General features: G+C 38.0%; 1 protein-coding gene across 2 annotated transcripts in view; it reads left to right on the forward strand.

The window, feature by feature from the left end:
* Positions 1-1,457: 1,457 nt before the first annotated feature.
* The window catches only part of chrm5a (cholinergic receptor, muscarinic 5a), a 32,544-nt gene continuing 15,391 nt past the window's right edge, over positions 1,458-18,610 (forward strand). Inside the window, exon 1 of one of the 2 annotated variants that reach the window (XM_020713869.3) lies at positions 1,458-1,667. The gene's annotated coding sequence lies outside the window, so the exon portion shown is untranslated. The remainder of the gene's footprint in view (positions 1,668-18,610) is intronic. The other variant, XM_078941332.1, reaches the window with a different exon arrangement.

Raw genomic sequence — 18,610 nt, forward strand, 5'->3', positions numbered from 1 at the left:
CAATTCAACCTGGGAGAAGCAACATGGAATCATCACGTTACAATTCAGCGAATTACAGCAACTTAACGTAAACAACTAAGCATTATGGGAAAATAAAAAGGTGCAGGTTTTAATTTCAAAATCAACTGCTCAAGAAAATGCTGGAGATGTTTCATTTGCAGGTTGCAAGCACGTCTGCCGAGCGTGATTGCAACCTGCACAAGAAGGACCAGCGGGCATTGTGTGGCTGGATTTGAACCAGGGCCTTCTTACTGAGAGGAGTGAGTGCTCAAAAGCTTTTCATTGAAGACATTTCTCTTTTTTCATGTGTTGCAATAAAAATGGAAAAAACTGATAAACACAAAGCTGCTGCTGAAGTCACTTCATCACCACACCAGGCTAGTTCAAAAATTTTATTGATAAAGAAAAAGAACAGTTGAACTTTATGAAACATAAATGTGAATGGATTTGCCATTAATTATAGTTTACTTGTTTGTTTGTACACATTTTATTTACACTTGATTAGAAACACAAGAAATCTGGAAAACTTCACCTGAACTGTTCAGTACCCAGGTATTTATCTCTGAGTCACACTGGTTGAATTTTTGTTTAAAGAAGTCTTGGATTGTTTTTAGGTCAGTGAATCAGATCATTCGAAATGGACCAATATCGACTATAATCGACAACCACAATTCATGATATGAAACGAATCATTGTTAAAATGAACCACTAACCTTTAAAAATAAAAAGTGAACAGATCTAGGAAGTTCATCACATTAATATTTATTACATCTTCCTTTTCAACAAAGAAAAAAAAAGCCATCTTGCTTTGAAACCTGGTAGACAGTAATATACTCCATTGTCAGAATCTTACTTTATATTTCTACTAGCACTATTAGATTTGTAGAAAGAACCTTTAGTCCTCGCCTCCTGATCTCTGCGACACTTAAGGACGGCCAAAGGCATCTGAGAAAGCTGCAGGGCCAGCAGTGCACTTGTGCAGGGATGAAGGTGAGTGCCACTGAAGCTGCACATGCCGGATCTTCCCTCCATGGTGTTCTATTGTGCTGACAGGGGACAAACCAAGAACAGATCCATCTCTGATGCTGTGGCATTAACCTCCCCTGAGAGGATGAACGAGAGTTGAGAGGATTTTGCCCAAAGGCTGGATTTTTCAGGCTTGCATATGATGTGTGCAAATCAGCTTTAGATAATGTGCTGCATGTTTTGACTAGAAAATGTGTACGGTCAAATAAATAACCAACTAATCAGGTTTTGCCTTTCTTTTTAATTATAATTGTTTGTTTGCTGAAATTAAGAGAAGCCATATTTTTGTGATTTATTGAAAATGAGATAAACTTTTTAAGAACAGTCCCCTCCCCATGTCTGTGTCACCTTCCAATCCCCTTCCAATCCCCCTGATCACCTGTATCTGTTCACCTGCCTGTTTATTGCTCTGATCACCACTAGTTCTCCGCCAGAAATTTGTTGTTTCTCCACAGCTTGTTGCTTTGAATCCTGCTCTGGTTGCCTGATCCTGTTTTGACCCTGATCTGCCCTGCAATGCCCCTTGCTGGATCTTCTACCTGTCTGTTGAGAAAAATCCTGGTTCTGGATTGAATCAATGAACTGTATCCAAAACTGTGGATTGGGGTTTGGGAACTGTTTGAGGCGGAACTTCTTGTCATGTGAGTCAAAACCTTTGCCAGCCTCCCTTTTCTGGGTTGGGTAATGCCCCGGCTCATACTGAAACTAACCACCCCGGAAAGACTTTTTGTTGCGTTCGAATTCTTTCACTACTCACTGTAGTTTGTTCGCCATTTTGTAGAGCCGTCCGAATCTACAATTCCAATACTGCGTGTCATAGAAAGTTCCCAGAAGTCTCTGTGAAAAACCAGTGAGCATCAATGCTTACCAGATAGGGGCATGTAGACTACAGTGCATTGCATTTGGACAATTTTTGTGAAAAAAAAAGTATTTTATGTAATTTTTGAACCATAAAAGTCTTCATCATGAGTCTAGCGGTTGCTTAACAAATCCAGAGCAGTGGATAGTCCCGCATTTTATAGTTTTTTTTTTGTTTTTAGGGAGTAGGGAGGAGGGAATTTGGAAATAGCCTTTGTTAGCTTCCTCAGCCAGTTGCCCATACCTGTCCTGCCTGTTCTGAGCTGCAGAATCAGCTCAGTGCCGATAGTCCTATTCATGCCCATAGTCTTCTGCTTGTGTGTCTTTAAGAAAAGACAAAGCTTATTTTTGTCTTTGCCATCTTTGCATTTTCGAGAATTCAATTTTCTGGGTCCTTGGGAAATACCCTTTGAGCTCCTCCCCAACTATGCAGCCACAAGGGGTGCCAAGTCTGGGTCCCCAAGTGCTGGTTCCCAGCCCAGATAATATGCAGGGTTGTGTCCGGAAGGGCATCTGGCATAAAAATCTCTGCCAAACCACCTGTGTGAATCAGTGAAAGCTGATTTGCTATGGCGGCCCCTGAAGGGACATGCCAAAAGGTGAACATGTTTTTTCTGACTATATCCCTTGTTTTGCGAAGTGACCTGGACTAAAAGTTTAAATACCCTATCTGACACAAAAATAAATATTTACAAAACGTCTATCTTTTTACTTCCTAGGTATTCATATCTGCACAAACACCCCCCCCCCCCATGAAAAAAAAATTATTCATACAGGGAATATTCAGTGAGTTGTCACGACTGTTCCTCATTGCTACTTGGGTCATTTTTCATTCCTTTCAGTTGCAGGTACACTAACTTATAATCTAAAACCTAAAAAAGCATTTTAGACAAAGGGATAAAAACATGCGTTCTATTTTAACAGAATGCGAGAATTGGCTCTAATGCAGCTTTTATTGATGGTCTACAAAATGTAGCAACAAAGGCAATTTTTGGTCATATATATATACATTTAACACCCTCCTGGGTATGTTTTTTTTTTACATTTTATTTTATTTTTATAGAGTGGAAGAGTACCACCAGAAACAGATTGTATTAATACCTCCATATAATCCAAACAAGTAATGCATTTTCTTGGTGTCTGTCCATTTAATTTCTGAAAAGATGAATGTTGTCCAACAAATGATGTTGCAAATGTAACCACACAGAAATGCTGTCACCCATACAATAACTAAGTATTTTATGTCAGAAGGAACAATCTGGCCCTCCAACCCTGTGATGGTTGTTCCTTCATGTGAATCCAGCCACACATCTCTGCAGAAAGGAAAGGACGGCGCCTTCACTGCCATTTTCATCTACTTCAAATAAGACCTTCCTGTGTGATGTGGCTGTATATCTCAAACTGCAGGCTTTGACTCTGGCACATTTTGCAAAAGACTTTTACTTTTTGGTTTATCATGTGTGCTGAAGCAGCATCATCAAGATAAAACATTTTCAGAATGGCATTTTCTCTTTGACATTTTCACTTTGATAAAATAATTTGTTAGCATTTCTATTTCCTATAAAGAGCCCCATTTGGCCTTTCTTTGCTGTCAGTCTGAGCAGAAGTTGTTTTTTCTTTGTTTTCCTGCTCTGTATCTATCTGTATCTATGCTCTGTATTTAGCTATGAAGCTGCACATTTATTGGACAACAATCATTATCAATGATTACAGCCAAAGAAATAGCTTTAACTGAATATGTGAGCAAAAGTATTTTTCAAAAGAAAATTGATATTTTCTTACTATACAGGTTATGTAAAATAGATGCACTTTAATAAAGTCAAATAGCAAAAAATAAAGACAATTATTGGCAGTATTTGTTACAACGAGAAACACTTTTTTTAAGTTTGCATTGTAAAATTGCGCATAGTTCATGAATGCAGATTTTTTTGTACTCACAAGTGACCCAGATATGTTTTTTTTTCTATCAATGTTCTTAATCTTTCCCCTTTATATGTAATATCGTGCTTCTAATCTGTGTCTTTTAAAGTCAGTATTTTTGAAATGTCAGAACATTACAGAAGTATATAAAAAAAAAAAACTCTAAGCTTAATGATATTGATGAGAACTGCACTCCTGGAAGTGGAAAACCTCAGACATGGTTGTGCTTCTGGCTGTGGATGAATCGGGGCTCAAAGGTGAAGGGATTATATAGACGGATGGGATCTGAGAAGAATAAGTGTGTGAGATAGAAAATGTCAGACATAAAACCATCTTTCTTCATCTCTGTTCCCTTCAACACTTCAGGGATTTTCTGGCAGACGAAAAATCATTTTATTTAACTTAACAAAGTGGAAGATGAAACAAATGAGGGTTTATAATTATTTACGTCATGCAGAAAATCATGGGCTACAACAATATTACTGTTTCCAAACATAAATAGAATTAGAGTTCAATAACCGTGTGACTAGAACTATTGTAAAACTGCAGAACAATAACCCCCAAATTAATTCTTGAGACATCTGTTCCATATGAATAATAACTGCTGTGACCAAAAGGAAGTGCTAATGCAATTGACATTCTGCTGACTAATTCAAATCTGGGCCACGGCTCTAAAAGCTTTTCATGATGTCGCTGTAATTTTCTGAGCAGTTTTGAATTTCCACTTCATGGTCCATTTACTGGTCACTGGATGAGCGCCAAAATCGATTTGTGTCATTCAGAGTGTCAGAGCCAAATGTATTGAATAATTGAAATAGGAGACCTGGTGAACTGTCACAGGGTTTTAAAAAAAGGTTTGCTGTTTGAAATGTCTTCTGTATCTAACAGGAGGGTGGAGGAAGGGGAGGTCAGCTCATGGAAGTGGTCATCGTGTCTGCTAACTAAAACTACCGGCATGCTTCTATTTTGTAGTAAATCTTACAATTTAATTCTGTCACATGACCAAAAATCCAGAACACTGGACACGATTCCCAACCAATCCTGATTTTTGTTTTATAACGTGCCATAAAAAAGATCATGAGTAAACTTGAATGATGGCAGACTGATCTGCAAGTGACAGGACCATGATAACTCAGTTGAAGGACCATTTTATCTAAATCTCACCAGTTGCAACCAAAAATGTGAACCTTAGACATAAACACGCTGGAGTCCCAAATCCCAGATGTCATCTATGGGACTGGATGGTTAAAACTTGAGGTCTAAGATGGGTTTACTCCACCATCTCAATAAGTGGTCATTTCAGTACCTACATCTGTTTTTTGTTTTGATTTGAATCTGACAATGGAGGGTAGGGTTTTGGTCTAATTCAGAGGTTCTCACACTGTGGAGAATTCCCTTTAGGGTGCTGTAGGGTATTTACAGGAAGGAGATGAGCTGTCTCTGGCTGAACATGGGTTCTTAAATGCATTTATAGCATACGGTGTTCACATTGGACTGCCGCTAACCGATACTAGTGCTCAAATCAACAGTGGGCGGAGGATTGGTGTGAAATGCCAAAGTCATGCAAATCTTGTGAATCTTGCTCCAGGCCTTTTTTTTACAGCTCTATTCCAATATATAATAGACTTGATGTCAGAATTCTGGCTGGAAAAATATTGCGACTATTAATTCCTTTTCTGTGATCAATTTTGAAACTGTTGGCACTTCTATGACTGAAAAAGGACGCCATCCATACGTCACTACCAAAACAGAGTCCATGATTGATCATAATTCGAGATGATAGATGTTTAATTTGCAACTCGTGTTGAATGGACGTACGTTTTGTGTATAAAGCCCAAAACTGGACAGAAAAACTTGCGTAGAAGCGTTTGACAGCAAGAATTTTGGAAACCGAAACCCGAAGGTGCATTTAAATAGACTTTTCATTGAAAGTGGTCGCTTGAACACCCGTTGCTGAGCCTGTTGTGAATGTAACATTTAGGCTCTTTGTGATCATTCAGCCCCTTTCTATATGAACTCTAGCTGTTTGCAGTGTCAGCCAATTTTCAAAAATGTGTGTTTAAGGTTTCTATATAAAGATAAAAGAAAAATTCCAAATTTTGCCAAAGTATAATAGCTGCACATATAAAAAACAATAGTCGCGCCCCCAGCCGTCCCCCAACCCCATCTTGATGAAGCCCATCTGCTGGAGAGTTCTGGTACATCTTTTTGTCGTCCTGGGTGAGGATCCCTCCTTCACGTGGACATCCAAGAGGTTGCTCCTTTTTTTTGGAATTGTCAGAAAATTGGGCTATATAAATAGAATTGAATTGAATTGAATAGTCAAATCAGTCCACAATTTTATTAGTTCGTTTTGATGCTTTTACATTAAACTGTTTTATTTCCTGAAGAGCTGAGTTATTAGAAAATTACAGCTGTTCCTACATGAACATATTCTTATACAACATTTTGTATCCCCTTTTGGATATACGTTGCCTTTAGCAGGTTGTCTTTTCTTAAGTTTGTTCTGCTTGAGATACATGTCTAAATAGTATGTTCATATATGACTTTGTGTATCCTTTTTCTTGTAATTGAACCCCTTTTTGACCAATTAAGGCTGTAGGAATTATAAAAATCTTACTGATGTGGGTAAATATTAATATTTTAATTTAATGTTGAGAGCTACAAAACACTCCAGTGTAGCTTTTCCTGGAAGGAAAACAAAAAAAAACAATCTCCACCTGCCTTACTTTTATGTTGCAACATCATTTGTAGCTTTGATCTTGTCAGTGTTCTTAATTTATGCCTGCTCCATTAGGGTGTGTAGCGCTTGCATCTGTTCTGCCACCTGGGGCGTTCTGCAGAGAAATGTTTGACAAGAGGCTGCTGCAGCACCAACAGGGTGCAAAGAGGCACTTAGACCAGGCAGCCCTCTATAACTCTCTGCTCCCCTGAGAAGAAGTTGCACAGATCAGGTAATTTTACCCTAGACACCACAAAGGAGGGGCAAAAATGACAAACAGTGTAATTTGATTCATTTTAAAAGCCCTCAGTGTGTTCCCCAGTTAATTTCCCTTCAGCAAAAGCTTATAAATGCATCTTACTGCTATATTTTACACAGCTTTATGTTTTCTTTTTGGCCTTAGGATATAACTTTAGTGGTTTTAGATTATTGTCTTCATAGAATATCTGCTGCTGTTTTTTATGTAAGGAAAAATTACTTATTGATTAAAGACAAAACAATGGTCTTTTAGTTTTATTGGGATTTTTTTTCCAAGTCTTTTAACACCCTAGCTGGCAGATGTAAAGATCAGATCATAATAAAGCCACAAACATTTTATCTGTAATGACTCTGTCAGTCCACATTCATTGGAATTGAGACGTTCTTGGTTGTTGCTGATGATAAGGACGGTCATGCTTTATCTCATTATTTTTAATCCAGAATGAGAATGTTATCCCGGCAGAAAGCATTTTGGAGCATGGTTAGCTTCTAAACTCTCTGCAAAAACGGGTAGAGAATCACATGAAGGGCACAAATGCCTGCTGACAAACCCTTCTGCAAGAACTTTGGGGTAGTGCTGGGTAACAGCCTGCAGGTATCGGGCCACTGAGGACTCCTGACAGACATCTCAACCAATTACTGTTCTGCACCTTGGCTGCTGCTCTGGGCAATGAAAACTATTTTAGTGAAGATTAATTTTCATAAAGGAACAAGCTGAGTGACTGTTGACTTTGTTCGGTACAGAAAGACTCCCAAAAGACCTTCTGGATGAACTCCATTTTCACAATAAATGCTGGTTGTTTTCTGTTGTTTTTTCATGCAATTAGGGAGATTACAAACCAGATAAGTCTGTGTTTCTTTGTTAAAATATCAGTCTTTTAACAAATACTAAAACCAAAATATGAAATCTGGGAATACTTTGAGTCAGTATGAAAGCATACAAGCTACATAAAAATCCTTGGTCAATATTTTCTGCCATGTCATTCAAGGCAAATGAATATAAAACACCGGTATGTTTGTGGGTGTGTGTGTGTGAGTCTGTGCATGCTGCGAGCTACATTGCAGTGTTTCTTTTCTCTTTTTTTTCTTTTTTTTATTATTTTCTTTCTTTTGTAAATGTTCGATACAGAAGACCCTCTTGAAAACAGTATGTTGCATATCAAGGAGCTTATCCGTAAAGTTTAAATGAATAAACTAAGTGAATAAATCCCAATAAAACCTAAGCTAAGAGTTTTTAAAGTTCCTTTGAGGTGCGCATGGGCACCACAAGGGATGTCATGAAAACTGAATGTGTGTGTGGTAAATGTATCGTGAAGTATTAGTAAGGCTGAGAGAAGTTACACGCACCTGTCGTCATAGGTGTGTGCAACTTTCCTCAGCCTTGTTGGTGATGCTGTCTGTCGTGCGGTTATCTTACACCACACTCTTTTTGTTAGGGAGGCGCGCGTACTGATCACCTGCAAATGCTGAACGTACGGGGTTTGCAGGTGACACGTAAGTGACACCCGTAGGATGCCCACACAAAATATGCTCTTGTGGGGTAATTTCTTCATTTGTAACAGTAAGACTGCACGCTTGAGCGCCACCTACTTCCCCCCTACTTACCTTTGTGTGTTGTTTAAGTGTTCACTACAACCTGACACCCACAGTATGCTTATAGATAAAAATGTGCATGAATATTTTGGCTATACGGGTCCACCGAGCGATCCACGACCTTAATGTTTTGAGACCATATATACTCTTAAGGCAGTTGTGACTAAGGCTTTGTTACTTCTGTAATTACTCTCTGTACTCTCTTAGACGATGACTTCAGTTTCCTATCTCCAGTTTCCCTGTTCTCCCCGTCACATTTTTCTGAGGCGCCTCTATTTTTCTCCCACAGTCCAAATGCCTGCAGGTTAGCTTGATTTGTGATTTTGAACTGCTTCTGCGCTGGTAATGACTAAACGGAGCGAGGAGTTTTTGGCACAAACACATCAAGAATGATCCACAAAGATGCGAGACGAGCACACACTAGGAGCAAAAAGAGGAGACATGAACAAGAGAGATTACTTTTAAAATATGACTGGGGACAAACACTTAACAACACTGTAAACCTGAATAGGTTCAGTGAACTCAAAATATGAGGAAACTGATTACATATTTTTTAAGTTGTCTTGCTTAAAAATTATAAGTTAATCAGAATTTAGAATGTTGAAGTTGACACTAACACTTTAACTAAATCATAACTTTTTACTCATTGTCAATCCTCTCTGGATCAGGGGGCTGCCTATGGTAGAAGAAAGAATTTAGAATGTTTGAGTTGACACCTAAACACCCAACACATGCAAGCTCCACACAATAAGGTGTTGTGTTACAGAACTTGAACCAAGGTCTTGTTAGTCTGGCAGGCACACTTACTGCTGCGCCTCCGCATCTCAAAAAATCTATGAGGCTGACTTCGTCTCATAACGTTCATGGGCGTAAGTTATGTCACGTGTCTTCACTTATAAGTTTTGACACCGACGTTTAATTTACTCAAAATGTTTTAGTCAAATAAAGATTTAACTGAAGTCAAACTTCGATCGGCTTATAGGCTTTATGCTGACTTGACTTGGTTGCTACTTTTGAGTTCTATGATGGTAAAACTTTGGAGCTCATTGTTCTGTTCGGGTTTACAGTGAAGACATTTTGGCTGTTTTTTGGAACTGCATATTGAACACTTAAATGATTGGAAGAACATTCCAAATTCACACCTTATGTTTCAAAGTTTCCCTACAATAGAACAGCCGAAAGAACTACCAAATAAGCCTTGATAAAGAATATGTGTAGATACAAGTCTGTGTCTCCTGAGCGCCATTAGAAAGTCTGACTAGGCTGGAGTCTGTTCCAATGAGGGGCTAAGCAGCTGTAATTTGCAGACCCAGAACGGCGAGTAGAGGTTGTCCCACTAGGTGGCTGTTTAGGGGCCTCACATGGCCGCGATAATGAGGCAGGTTGCCTCATTAAAAGCCATGAGGCTTGCACACAAGAGAAACTGACATCAAAAGCCCCCACTCCGCTGTAAGTAAGCCTCTGGACACATGCTTTTGACCACAATATTAAAGTCAAACAGTCCGCTGCAGACCTGCTTGCTGCTGCTTTCATCTTTATATTGTCCATGCAAAAAGCCAGTTGAATATGCAAATTTGTGACATTTACTTCTATATTAGATAATTTTTCGCCCTGTTTTTGGTAATACTGAAGAAAAGGTTTTCATTTGCATTATTAGACAAAACAAATCACTTAATACTGATTAATAAATAATTGGTATGCTGGATGATTAAATTATGACTTAAAAGCTCCATATGGCTGGGGAAAAGAAAAAGCTTTAAACACAAAACTTCAGCTGGAGTTTCTGTTACCTCAACTGGAGCCTTTCTATCAAAAAAGCTTTTTAGATCTTTGAACGTCTCGGTGCCTGTTACCTCAATCAATTTAAGGGGGTACAGAAATATCTTGACGCTACCAATGAAAAAGGTCAAACAATAACTTTATCTCTCTATCAATTTTTTAAATGACTGTTGTAGATTGACAAAGCCTGTAGAAATGCCAGCTACTGGTTTGCTCACAGTTGATCGAAAGTCATTTTGGTCACACAGGACCCCATCACAAAGGACCCAAGCAAATAGGCTAGACTAGTCTGCTCAGGAGACGCAGACTAGCTGTCTTAATTTTTTGATCTCACCACAAAGGCAAAAATAGGTATAAACCCAGACCATGTGTTTGTCTCTGTTCCTATGTTGAATTATTTTGGACCAGACAATTTTTACACTGTTTGTGTAAAAATCAGTTTGCAGTTCGCTGGTGAACTAAAGGCTCCTTCTTCTTTTGTCTCTAAACATGCATGCAAGTGCATCAAGGACCTGCAATTGCAGGTCAATGCTCACCTGTAATTTTTAGTCAAGCCAATAAAAAAAAATGTTTTCCTCTTTTCCTCTCGTCCTTTTTTCTGCAGACATTGTTTTGTCATTGAGTTGTCGGAAATTGATGATGTGTGAAAGTGACAGAAAGCAGATGAGACGTACTGTAACAGGGCTGCCACTGCAGGAAAACAAAATGTCAGATGTGGAACATCATATCTGCAGACAGGAAAATGAGAGGTCAACTGGTGCTGTGTGTTTGTGTGTGTGTGTGTGTGTGGGGGGGGGGGGTATTTAAATGAACATCAGCTTTTTGTGTCTGACAAACACAGAGAAAGTCCCTTTAATACAAAGGAGCAGCACCTATTTTCTCACTGAAAGTGTTCTAAATGTATGACAATAGACGGATAGCATGCAAGCCACGGTCGGTCAGTCACCAGGAAAAAATTCAACATCTTTCAGAACCTTAAGCCATGGAGGGGGCAATATAGTATGGATGGATTTGCGGATGCACATCGCTCAGGCAGGAAATGTTTTCCAAGAAATGTTGAAGAAGAGAGCGAAAAATGTGGAATGAAAGTAACAGACCCAGAAAGCACAGGAAGAAAAAGAAGTGAGTCACCATGCAAAAGGCAGAGCGTATTGTTTTGATCAAATCAACATAATTCGCATTAACTATCTCAGTTTTCTTTTAGTCATAAAATGTTATCTGTGATCTGTTTATGCAAAATACAGTCAATTATCATCCACCTTTTCAACAACATGTTTGCATTGACCTTTTTTGTCTGCGAAATGTCAAAGATCAAGTGAGGCCAAAAGGTTTCATGTCATTAAAAAGTCTAAGAGGTAGTGAAAAATGCATTTAGTTAGGCTCTTTTTTTTCACAGTTGTGTTATATTCTCTTTTTCAAGCTAAAGTCTATTCACACCAATTCAATACATGATTAAACACATCCAAGAAATTGTCACTAAAATTAGAAAGAAAAGGAAAGTGGTGTATTCTTAAAAAAAGTGCTATACTACCCTCTTAGAGGTCCCAAGTCGCTTTACAGTCACAGTCCTATTCACCCATGCACTCACACATTCACACACTGATGGTGGAGCCGGTGCCAAACACTGATGTCAACCTATAACCAGCACTACCAGGAGCAATGTGGGGTTCGATGTCTCACTCGACACATGGGTGGGGAGTGCAGGAATCGAACCTGCAATCCTCCAATGAGGGGTTGACCGCTTTACTTCTGCACCATGGCTGCCCCTGAACAATTGAACAATTCTTTTTTGCAATAAATCACACACAAGTAATGTTTTTTTCTTTTATCAAATTAAATCAAAGTTACGTCTCCACACCATAGGTGGTTCAGTGGGGCTATATTTGTGCTAAATCTTTTTTTAACAATACCTTTTGTGTTTGCACCCCGGGAAAACATCTCATTTGGTTTGCCCCTCCCATTTTCCCTCCAGCAAGGTCCCTTGAGAAAACCAAGGTAGTATTTTTAAATGTTGCCCTTTATAAAAATGCACTGTCCAAATTCTGTGAATATAAATCCTAAATGCCAATAGCTTTTTGTTGTTCATTGTTTGTGTGTTATGTTGCTGTGTTGGCATGCTATGGGTCTGTAGATGGAAATAAAAAACAAATCTTGTCTATCCATCCTGCTTCAGAACCTCAGAACCGGCTGAATGCCTTTCGGGGGTTATGGTTTTGTTGGGGCCAACACAGTTACTGTTGGATGAAGACAGGCCACACCCTCATCAGGTCGCTGGACTGTTGTAGGGCCACACACAGTCACATGCACACCTAGGGGCACTTTAAAGATACCAGATCACCTTTGAAGTAAGGTTTTAGGACTGTGGGAGGAAGCTGTAGTGCCCAGAGTGAACCCACGCATGCATGAGGAGAGCATGCAAACTCCACACAGAAAGCTCCCTGTTGGAAATCTAACCAGGGCTTTCTTGCTGTGAAGAGAGTGTGCTGACCACTACAGCACGTGCAGCCCTAAAATATGGTAATTAAAAAGTAAAAAGCAAAAGTTAAGCTTATTGACAGTTGTGAAGTGTGGCTGCTGGGCTGCATTCTGAAGTTTTGGGGTTATTTTATCAGGTTTTTGTGCAATTTATTACTTGAACAGCAGGGACAAAAGGTGTGAGGTTCAAACATCAAACACCACACCACCCTGCTTGCCACTAATGCTTGTCAGATTAATGTAATTGTACATGCTTGTGACTACAGATGTAGAGTGTCAGTTCATTATTAGCTCAGGTGTTATAGTAGGCTATGGGGGGGAGGAGGTTTTTTTTTTTTGTTCTTTCAAGACTACAATTGTCTTAAACTTAAGTGGTTTCCAAATTACTCACAACTTAGTGCTCGATATAGAGCATCCGCTTTCAAAATCTGGTGCCCTGATTAGGGAAATAGTGAGGGCATTCGGACACAACCTTGGAGAGTTTTTTTGTTGTTGTTATTTTAAAATTTATTTGACTAAGAAAAGTTCAGAATTTGATTATAAAACTCTTTTTAAGTGAGTCGTGCTTAAAACAACAGCTAAAAATGTTTCACTAAAACCACAGCTTTACAAAGTCTACAAGTCAGAATCTTTTTACATCTAAAATACAACAAATCAATGAATCAAATTTAATTTATTTTAAATGTGACCTTAAATAAACCAATTAAGAGTAAAATTGAACTTACACAACATTTCAGATGAATGGATGAAGCAGGAAATTAAAAAAAAAATTAAACACTGACTAACCTTAAAAAAGCAATGCATTTAAATACAGACTATTTTACATTTCTTTTTCTTTGCAGGAAAATGTCAGAGTATTGAACTTTATGTTGATGTTTGTGACATCCCATTAATTTACTATTAAGAGGGGGGATGAACCTGTTCTAAATATGTAGAAATTATAAGCCCACGTTCATAAAAAATCAGAGGGAAAAAACTCTGTAGGAGGACAGCTTTCTCATGCATCATGAGATCTTATTACAGCTGCTCCCGCCTGATTCGGATTCTGAAGGGGAAATGATCAAGATGACTTTAACTTCAGCTCTTTAGGAATCATCCAAACATCCACTTGTCAGACACCTCCTGTCTACCCTTCCTCTGACTCATCATCACTAGTGCAGCCAGCGCAGCAGTCCGTCAGGTCTAATGAACAGAAAGACTTGGAGAGTAGGTCTTTTAATTTACAGCATTTAAAATAGAATTCATCCGTGCTTAACTCAACTAATATTGTGAATTTTTGCTGTTTTATTCGCTTCAAAGTTTTGATTTCCCTTTTTGAACATTTATTATTAAAAAAGTATATCAGAAATGTGTTGGAATGAGAGTGTTTTTAAATTTCTGATGCAGAAGTAGGCCTGCAGGTCAGGAACGGCTCTGTTTGGTGCAGGCAAGAGACTAATTCAGTTATTCCAAACCCACATTCGAAAGTAGGTCATTCTGTTTTTGGTAACACGATCTAACGGGGTCTTTTAGGCCACATAGACAAGTTTTATCTCCGAGAAAGCAGAGGCTGTCGTCTTTGTTGAAAAGAGATCTTTGATTTGATGTCAAAACTGCTGCTTTGAATCCATGTGTGTCCCCTTGTTTCGCAGGTGGGACGCCTTCCAGCTTTGAAGTAATAATTTATGGAGTTTTAATCTAAGACTGGAGGGACTGTTTATGATCTTTATATTTGAGCAAACAGACATAAAAACTCTCTATGGAGGAAAAATTAGGACACCAAAAATATAAAAAGAACAAGCCAAAATATCTAAAACAAATGGAGCATGTGAAGAACCGAGACAGCAATGTAGCCGGATATTTTGGGGTTTTCTGTGGAGACCTGGAGGAGGTCAGAGGTCATACACAAGATTTCAAATATTCGTTCAAAAGGAGAAAAAAACAGAGATCACGTTCCAGCCACACTCATTTCTCATTATTGTATATGGTATTGTTATAATTTCTTTTTTCAAAGAGTGAAAAGAACACAAAGGACCCAGGACATCAGTATAGCCTCTTCATGACCTGGTCCTGTTGGCAAAACTGACACTTGTAAACAAATCTTCTGAATATAAGACAAAAACTGTAATATTGCAAATATCTTCTTATGAAAATGTCAACAAAGTTTAATTTCAACCTACCTGAAGATTTTGAAGATTGTTTAGGTTAAAATAAAAGTTTGCTGTTTATCACAGGTATGAATGCACTTTTTGCATTTTTGCCAAGTTGATTTCTGAAAAAAACTACAAATTGGATTGTTAGACTGTACAAAATTACAGATAGATTGTTTTTTCTCCTGCAACATAGAAAGACTTTAAAGGAGGGTAAACAAAGTGGAAAAAAATGGGAAAGAGCCAAAATCTAAAATTGTGCAGCCTAGAAAGACAGCTATACATTGAAGTTGGGTTTCCTAAAATTGATTTAATTCAAGCAATTATTTGAAAAAAAGACAAACAAAAGAGATATGCATGGATGTATTAAACTCAAAAGGATTTGTCATTATTTGATTGAAAAATAAAAATAAATATACAAGTAAAAGAGATACGCAATTTACCTATCTGTGTAAATGATGCCATCATATATCACCATAATTACTCTTAATTATAAATCGTATGCATAAATTAAAGTTGAATAACAATATGCTACAAAGAAAAGTGAACATTGTGTCATGGTCGCTGCAGCTACCTCTTTTCTAGATAAGTAATCAAACGGCAATCCTCAAATCTATCACTCGCTGTAATTGCAAAGTTGAAGGAGCAGGAATTTCAAAATTATATTAACATAGTCATTATTTAAAAAAACACACAAATATTTAATGTTTTATAGTTGCTATTTTAGTCAAAAAGGAAACACTAAACTTTACATTTCTATATCAAGATTATGGTCTCCACTGCTTAAAAAAATAAAGCAGTGCTTTTGGTTTTTTTAAATGTTAGTGTTTCTCAGCAAACAATTCTCCTCGGAAATACGTTTTGTAGTATGATAGAGGAAAAAAATTGAACTTTCTCCTCGTGAAAACAGGTTTTGAGGAAAACGGTGCATAATTTTGTTGGGCTGTTGTTCACCAAGGTGGATCTGTACTGTCTGGGTCTTTTGCTGCAGCTGATTGCAGATATTTCCCTTCAAAAGGAAAGAATAAATTCATCTACACGTCGTTCCAAAACATTTTACAAGCTATAGAATAACCAGAAGAGTGTGGTTCTCCATGAAAAGATCAAAAAAGAGAGGCGCATGTGAGGCGAAGGTAGAATCTGACTGGATTAAGATGCACGTTTGAAGCAAGAAGAAACAGAACACATCTCAACAATGAACAGTTTTTACAAGCTGGGATTCTGGCCGGAGGGTTTGAATAAAATCTGACTTTTCATGTTTTTCTGAGATTCAAATCCCCTTTTTTCTATTAAAAGAAAGTTGTTTTTTTTTGTTTTTTTAAGAACTATTCAAGCAAAGTATGAGCATTAAACCTGCCCTCAAACTAAAAAACTGCCAGATTCTAGAAGAAAGATGAGCAGAAACTCTGGTTGATAGTTTTTTTTTTTTTTTTTTTTTCGTATTCACCACAGCATGAAGTCAGTCAAAATCAAAGTCACCTTTGATGTGAGCACTGGCAACGTATAAGACACGCTGGTGTTTTTTTTTACCAAACGCCGGTGAGCACTGATAACAATGTGAAAAGGTTTGGCAGCACACCACAAAATAAAGAAGTAATACTCCAAAAAACAAAAATGAAAATAGAAAACAATGTCCACCAAAAGGAGAGTATTGATCAAAGAAATCCCACATGGAAGGACTGGCTGGGACTTAGGTTTTAGAGGTCAGAAGAGGTGGATCTCCCACAGTGGGAATGACTAAGTCTTCAGAATGTTGCTGAACACCAGAATGTGGATAAATGAGTCAACAGGAATTTCAATTTGTTGTAGGGCCTTCTGGCTGTCATCTGAGTAGCCCTGAGGAAGCCTGTCAGAAAGTTCTCAGTGGTGCCACAATAGGGTGTTGTGCATCATTGGGTTACGAGGTTATGAGTCTCTTTAGCTTCCCTGAGGAAATACGGGAAGACAGTGTAAAATCTTCCACAAACCATAATCTGTGCCCCCCTCAGAGATTTAAAACTTCAATTCATTCACTAATATGACTCAGGAACACTGATTGTGACCTTTTTCTTTTTTGAGTAATTTTAGTGGGTCTCTCTCATCCAGACGTCAACATAAAAACAGAGAAATGCTGCATCTTTGCTGCTGGAGAGAACAAACCTCAGGACAATGTAGAAGAAGTCAGCCCCTTTTCTCTTATGGTCAACGTTGCATGAGATGCACATTAGAACAAATGAATGGAGGAACTCACCACGGGGGATTCTTGTATGCTTTGTCATAGAGCTGCAGAGATGAACAGAGAGTCAAAGCCTCCCGCAGGGATAAACATATATGTATACATACTGTACGTCCATTTTTATATATGCACACAAAAGTAGTTATTTTGTTTGTGTCTGCTTGGATCATTTTTAGAAGACAATACTTCTGGCTGCTTTTCTCACCTCTAAAGGAAGCAGATGGAGGTCCTGGTTAACAGTAATTAAAGAAGACACAGAGTACACTGCAAAGTAAACACATCATCACAGCGTACCAGGTGCGCTTACATCAGAATCCCATTTTAAAGAAATCTCAGAATTTATTTCTTCTTTAGTTTTATTTTACTTTTGTGTGAAGTCTGGATGAAGTAAACCTTTACTGTTGCAAATTTTTCCTCTTCTTTTAATGAAGGGATGGTGGGAAAGTATTTATTGCAAGTAAGAATCCTTTGGCAAAAAGTATGCGTTTGGGCTCTGACACTCGTTTGGTTTAGGTGAAACAGATGAATGGTAACTGGAAGTCCTGATAGGGAGGAAGTCTGAACATTATGTACCGAGTGTCCCAAGCAGCATCTGCGTCAGTGTGCACACAAGCATATGCACATGCACCTGCGTGAACAAGGACAAAAGCAAGGCTGATATGAAGCCTGTGGCAAAAAAAAACATGTAAACAAAAATTAAATACAGCTGCGCTTCCTTTCCTTCATTTTTAATTTTTTTGTTTTTGGTCATTCATGTGCATTTCCAAGAACAAACACAGGATCATTTACTTGCAGCATTTTTGTGTTTTTACATTTGTACACAACCTTGACATACCTTTTTTGTCTCCCATTCATCAAATTCAGTTAATGACAGACATGAATTACCATGCTAGCTGTCATAATGCCAATAATATGTAATTATTCTAAAAACGGGCTCAAAAAGGGTGCCTTTTGAGCCTGTGTGCAATATGAACATGAAACTGTCAGTATTAGGGCAAAAAGGGCAATGTGAAACCCTTTATTCTGTTACCAACACGAAAGCAACGGTGTAGGTGCAATTAAATAGGAAAATTAGGTGTGTAGGCGCAGACAAGCATATTCAAACGGCAGTAAAGTTTGAGGACCCCCCATGTCACTTGGATTATGACCTTAAAAATATATATATATTACCAATGTGAGATGTTTTGGTTTAAAAAAATTATAACTTCTATTCTCAAACATTAAAAAACTTTTAGGAAGTGATGTGGCTTGATGCATATTTTTTAATAGAAATATGGTTTCTAATAGCCATTTTCTTTCTTTGGCTTTGTTGTTGTTAAGTTGTGCATGTGTAGGCGTGCGTGTGTGGGCGTGTAATCGTCTGTTTCTGTCTAACAGTCTCACAGAACAGCGTGATACAAACTGTCAAATTAACTGAGGGATTCACTAAAAAAGGAAGCTGTGAACTATTTCTGTGCCACACTTTAATCAACTAACATTTTTACTCTTACATTTTGTAAGTGGTGTCAAATAAGAAAGATTAAGTTCTTTTTAAAATAGTGTTATTTGATGAGAAGCCAAACATAAGTCAAATCCTCAGTGTGGTCACTCTGAAAGATGCATGATTTGGTTGTACCCTTTGAAGACTCTTTCTCA

Source organism: Oryzias latipes, chromosome 22 (assembly GCF_053564925.1).
Source record: "Oryzias latipes strain Hd-rR chromosome 22, Olatipes_Hd-rR_3.1".
Lineage (NCBI taxonomy): Eukaryota > Metazoa > Chordata > Actinopteri > Beloniformes > Adrianichthyidae > Oryzias > Oryzias latipes.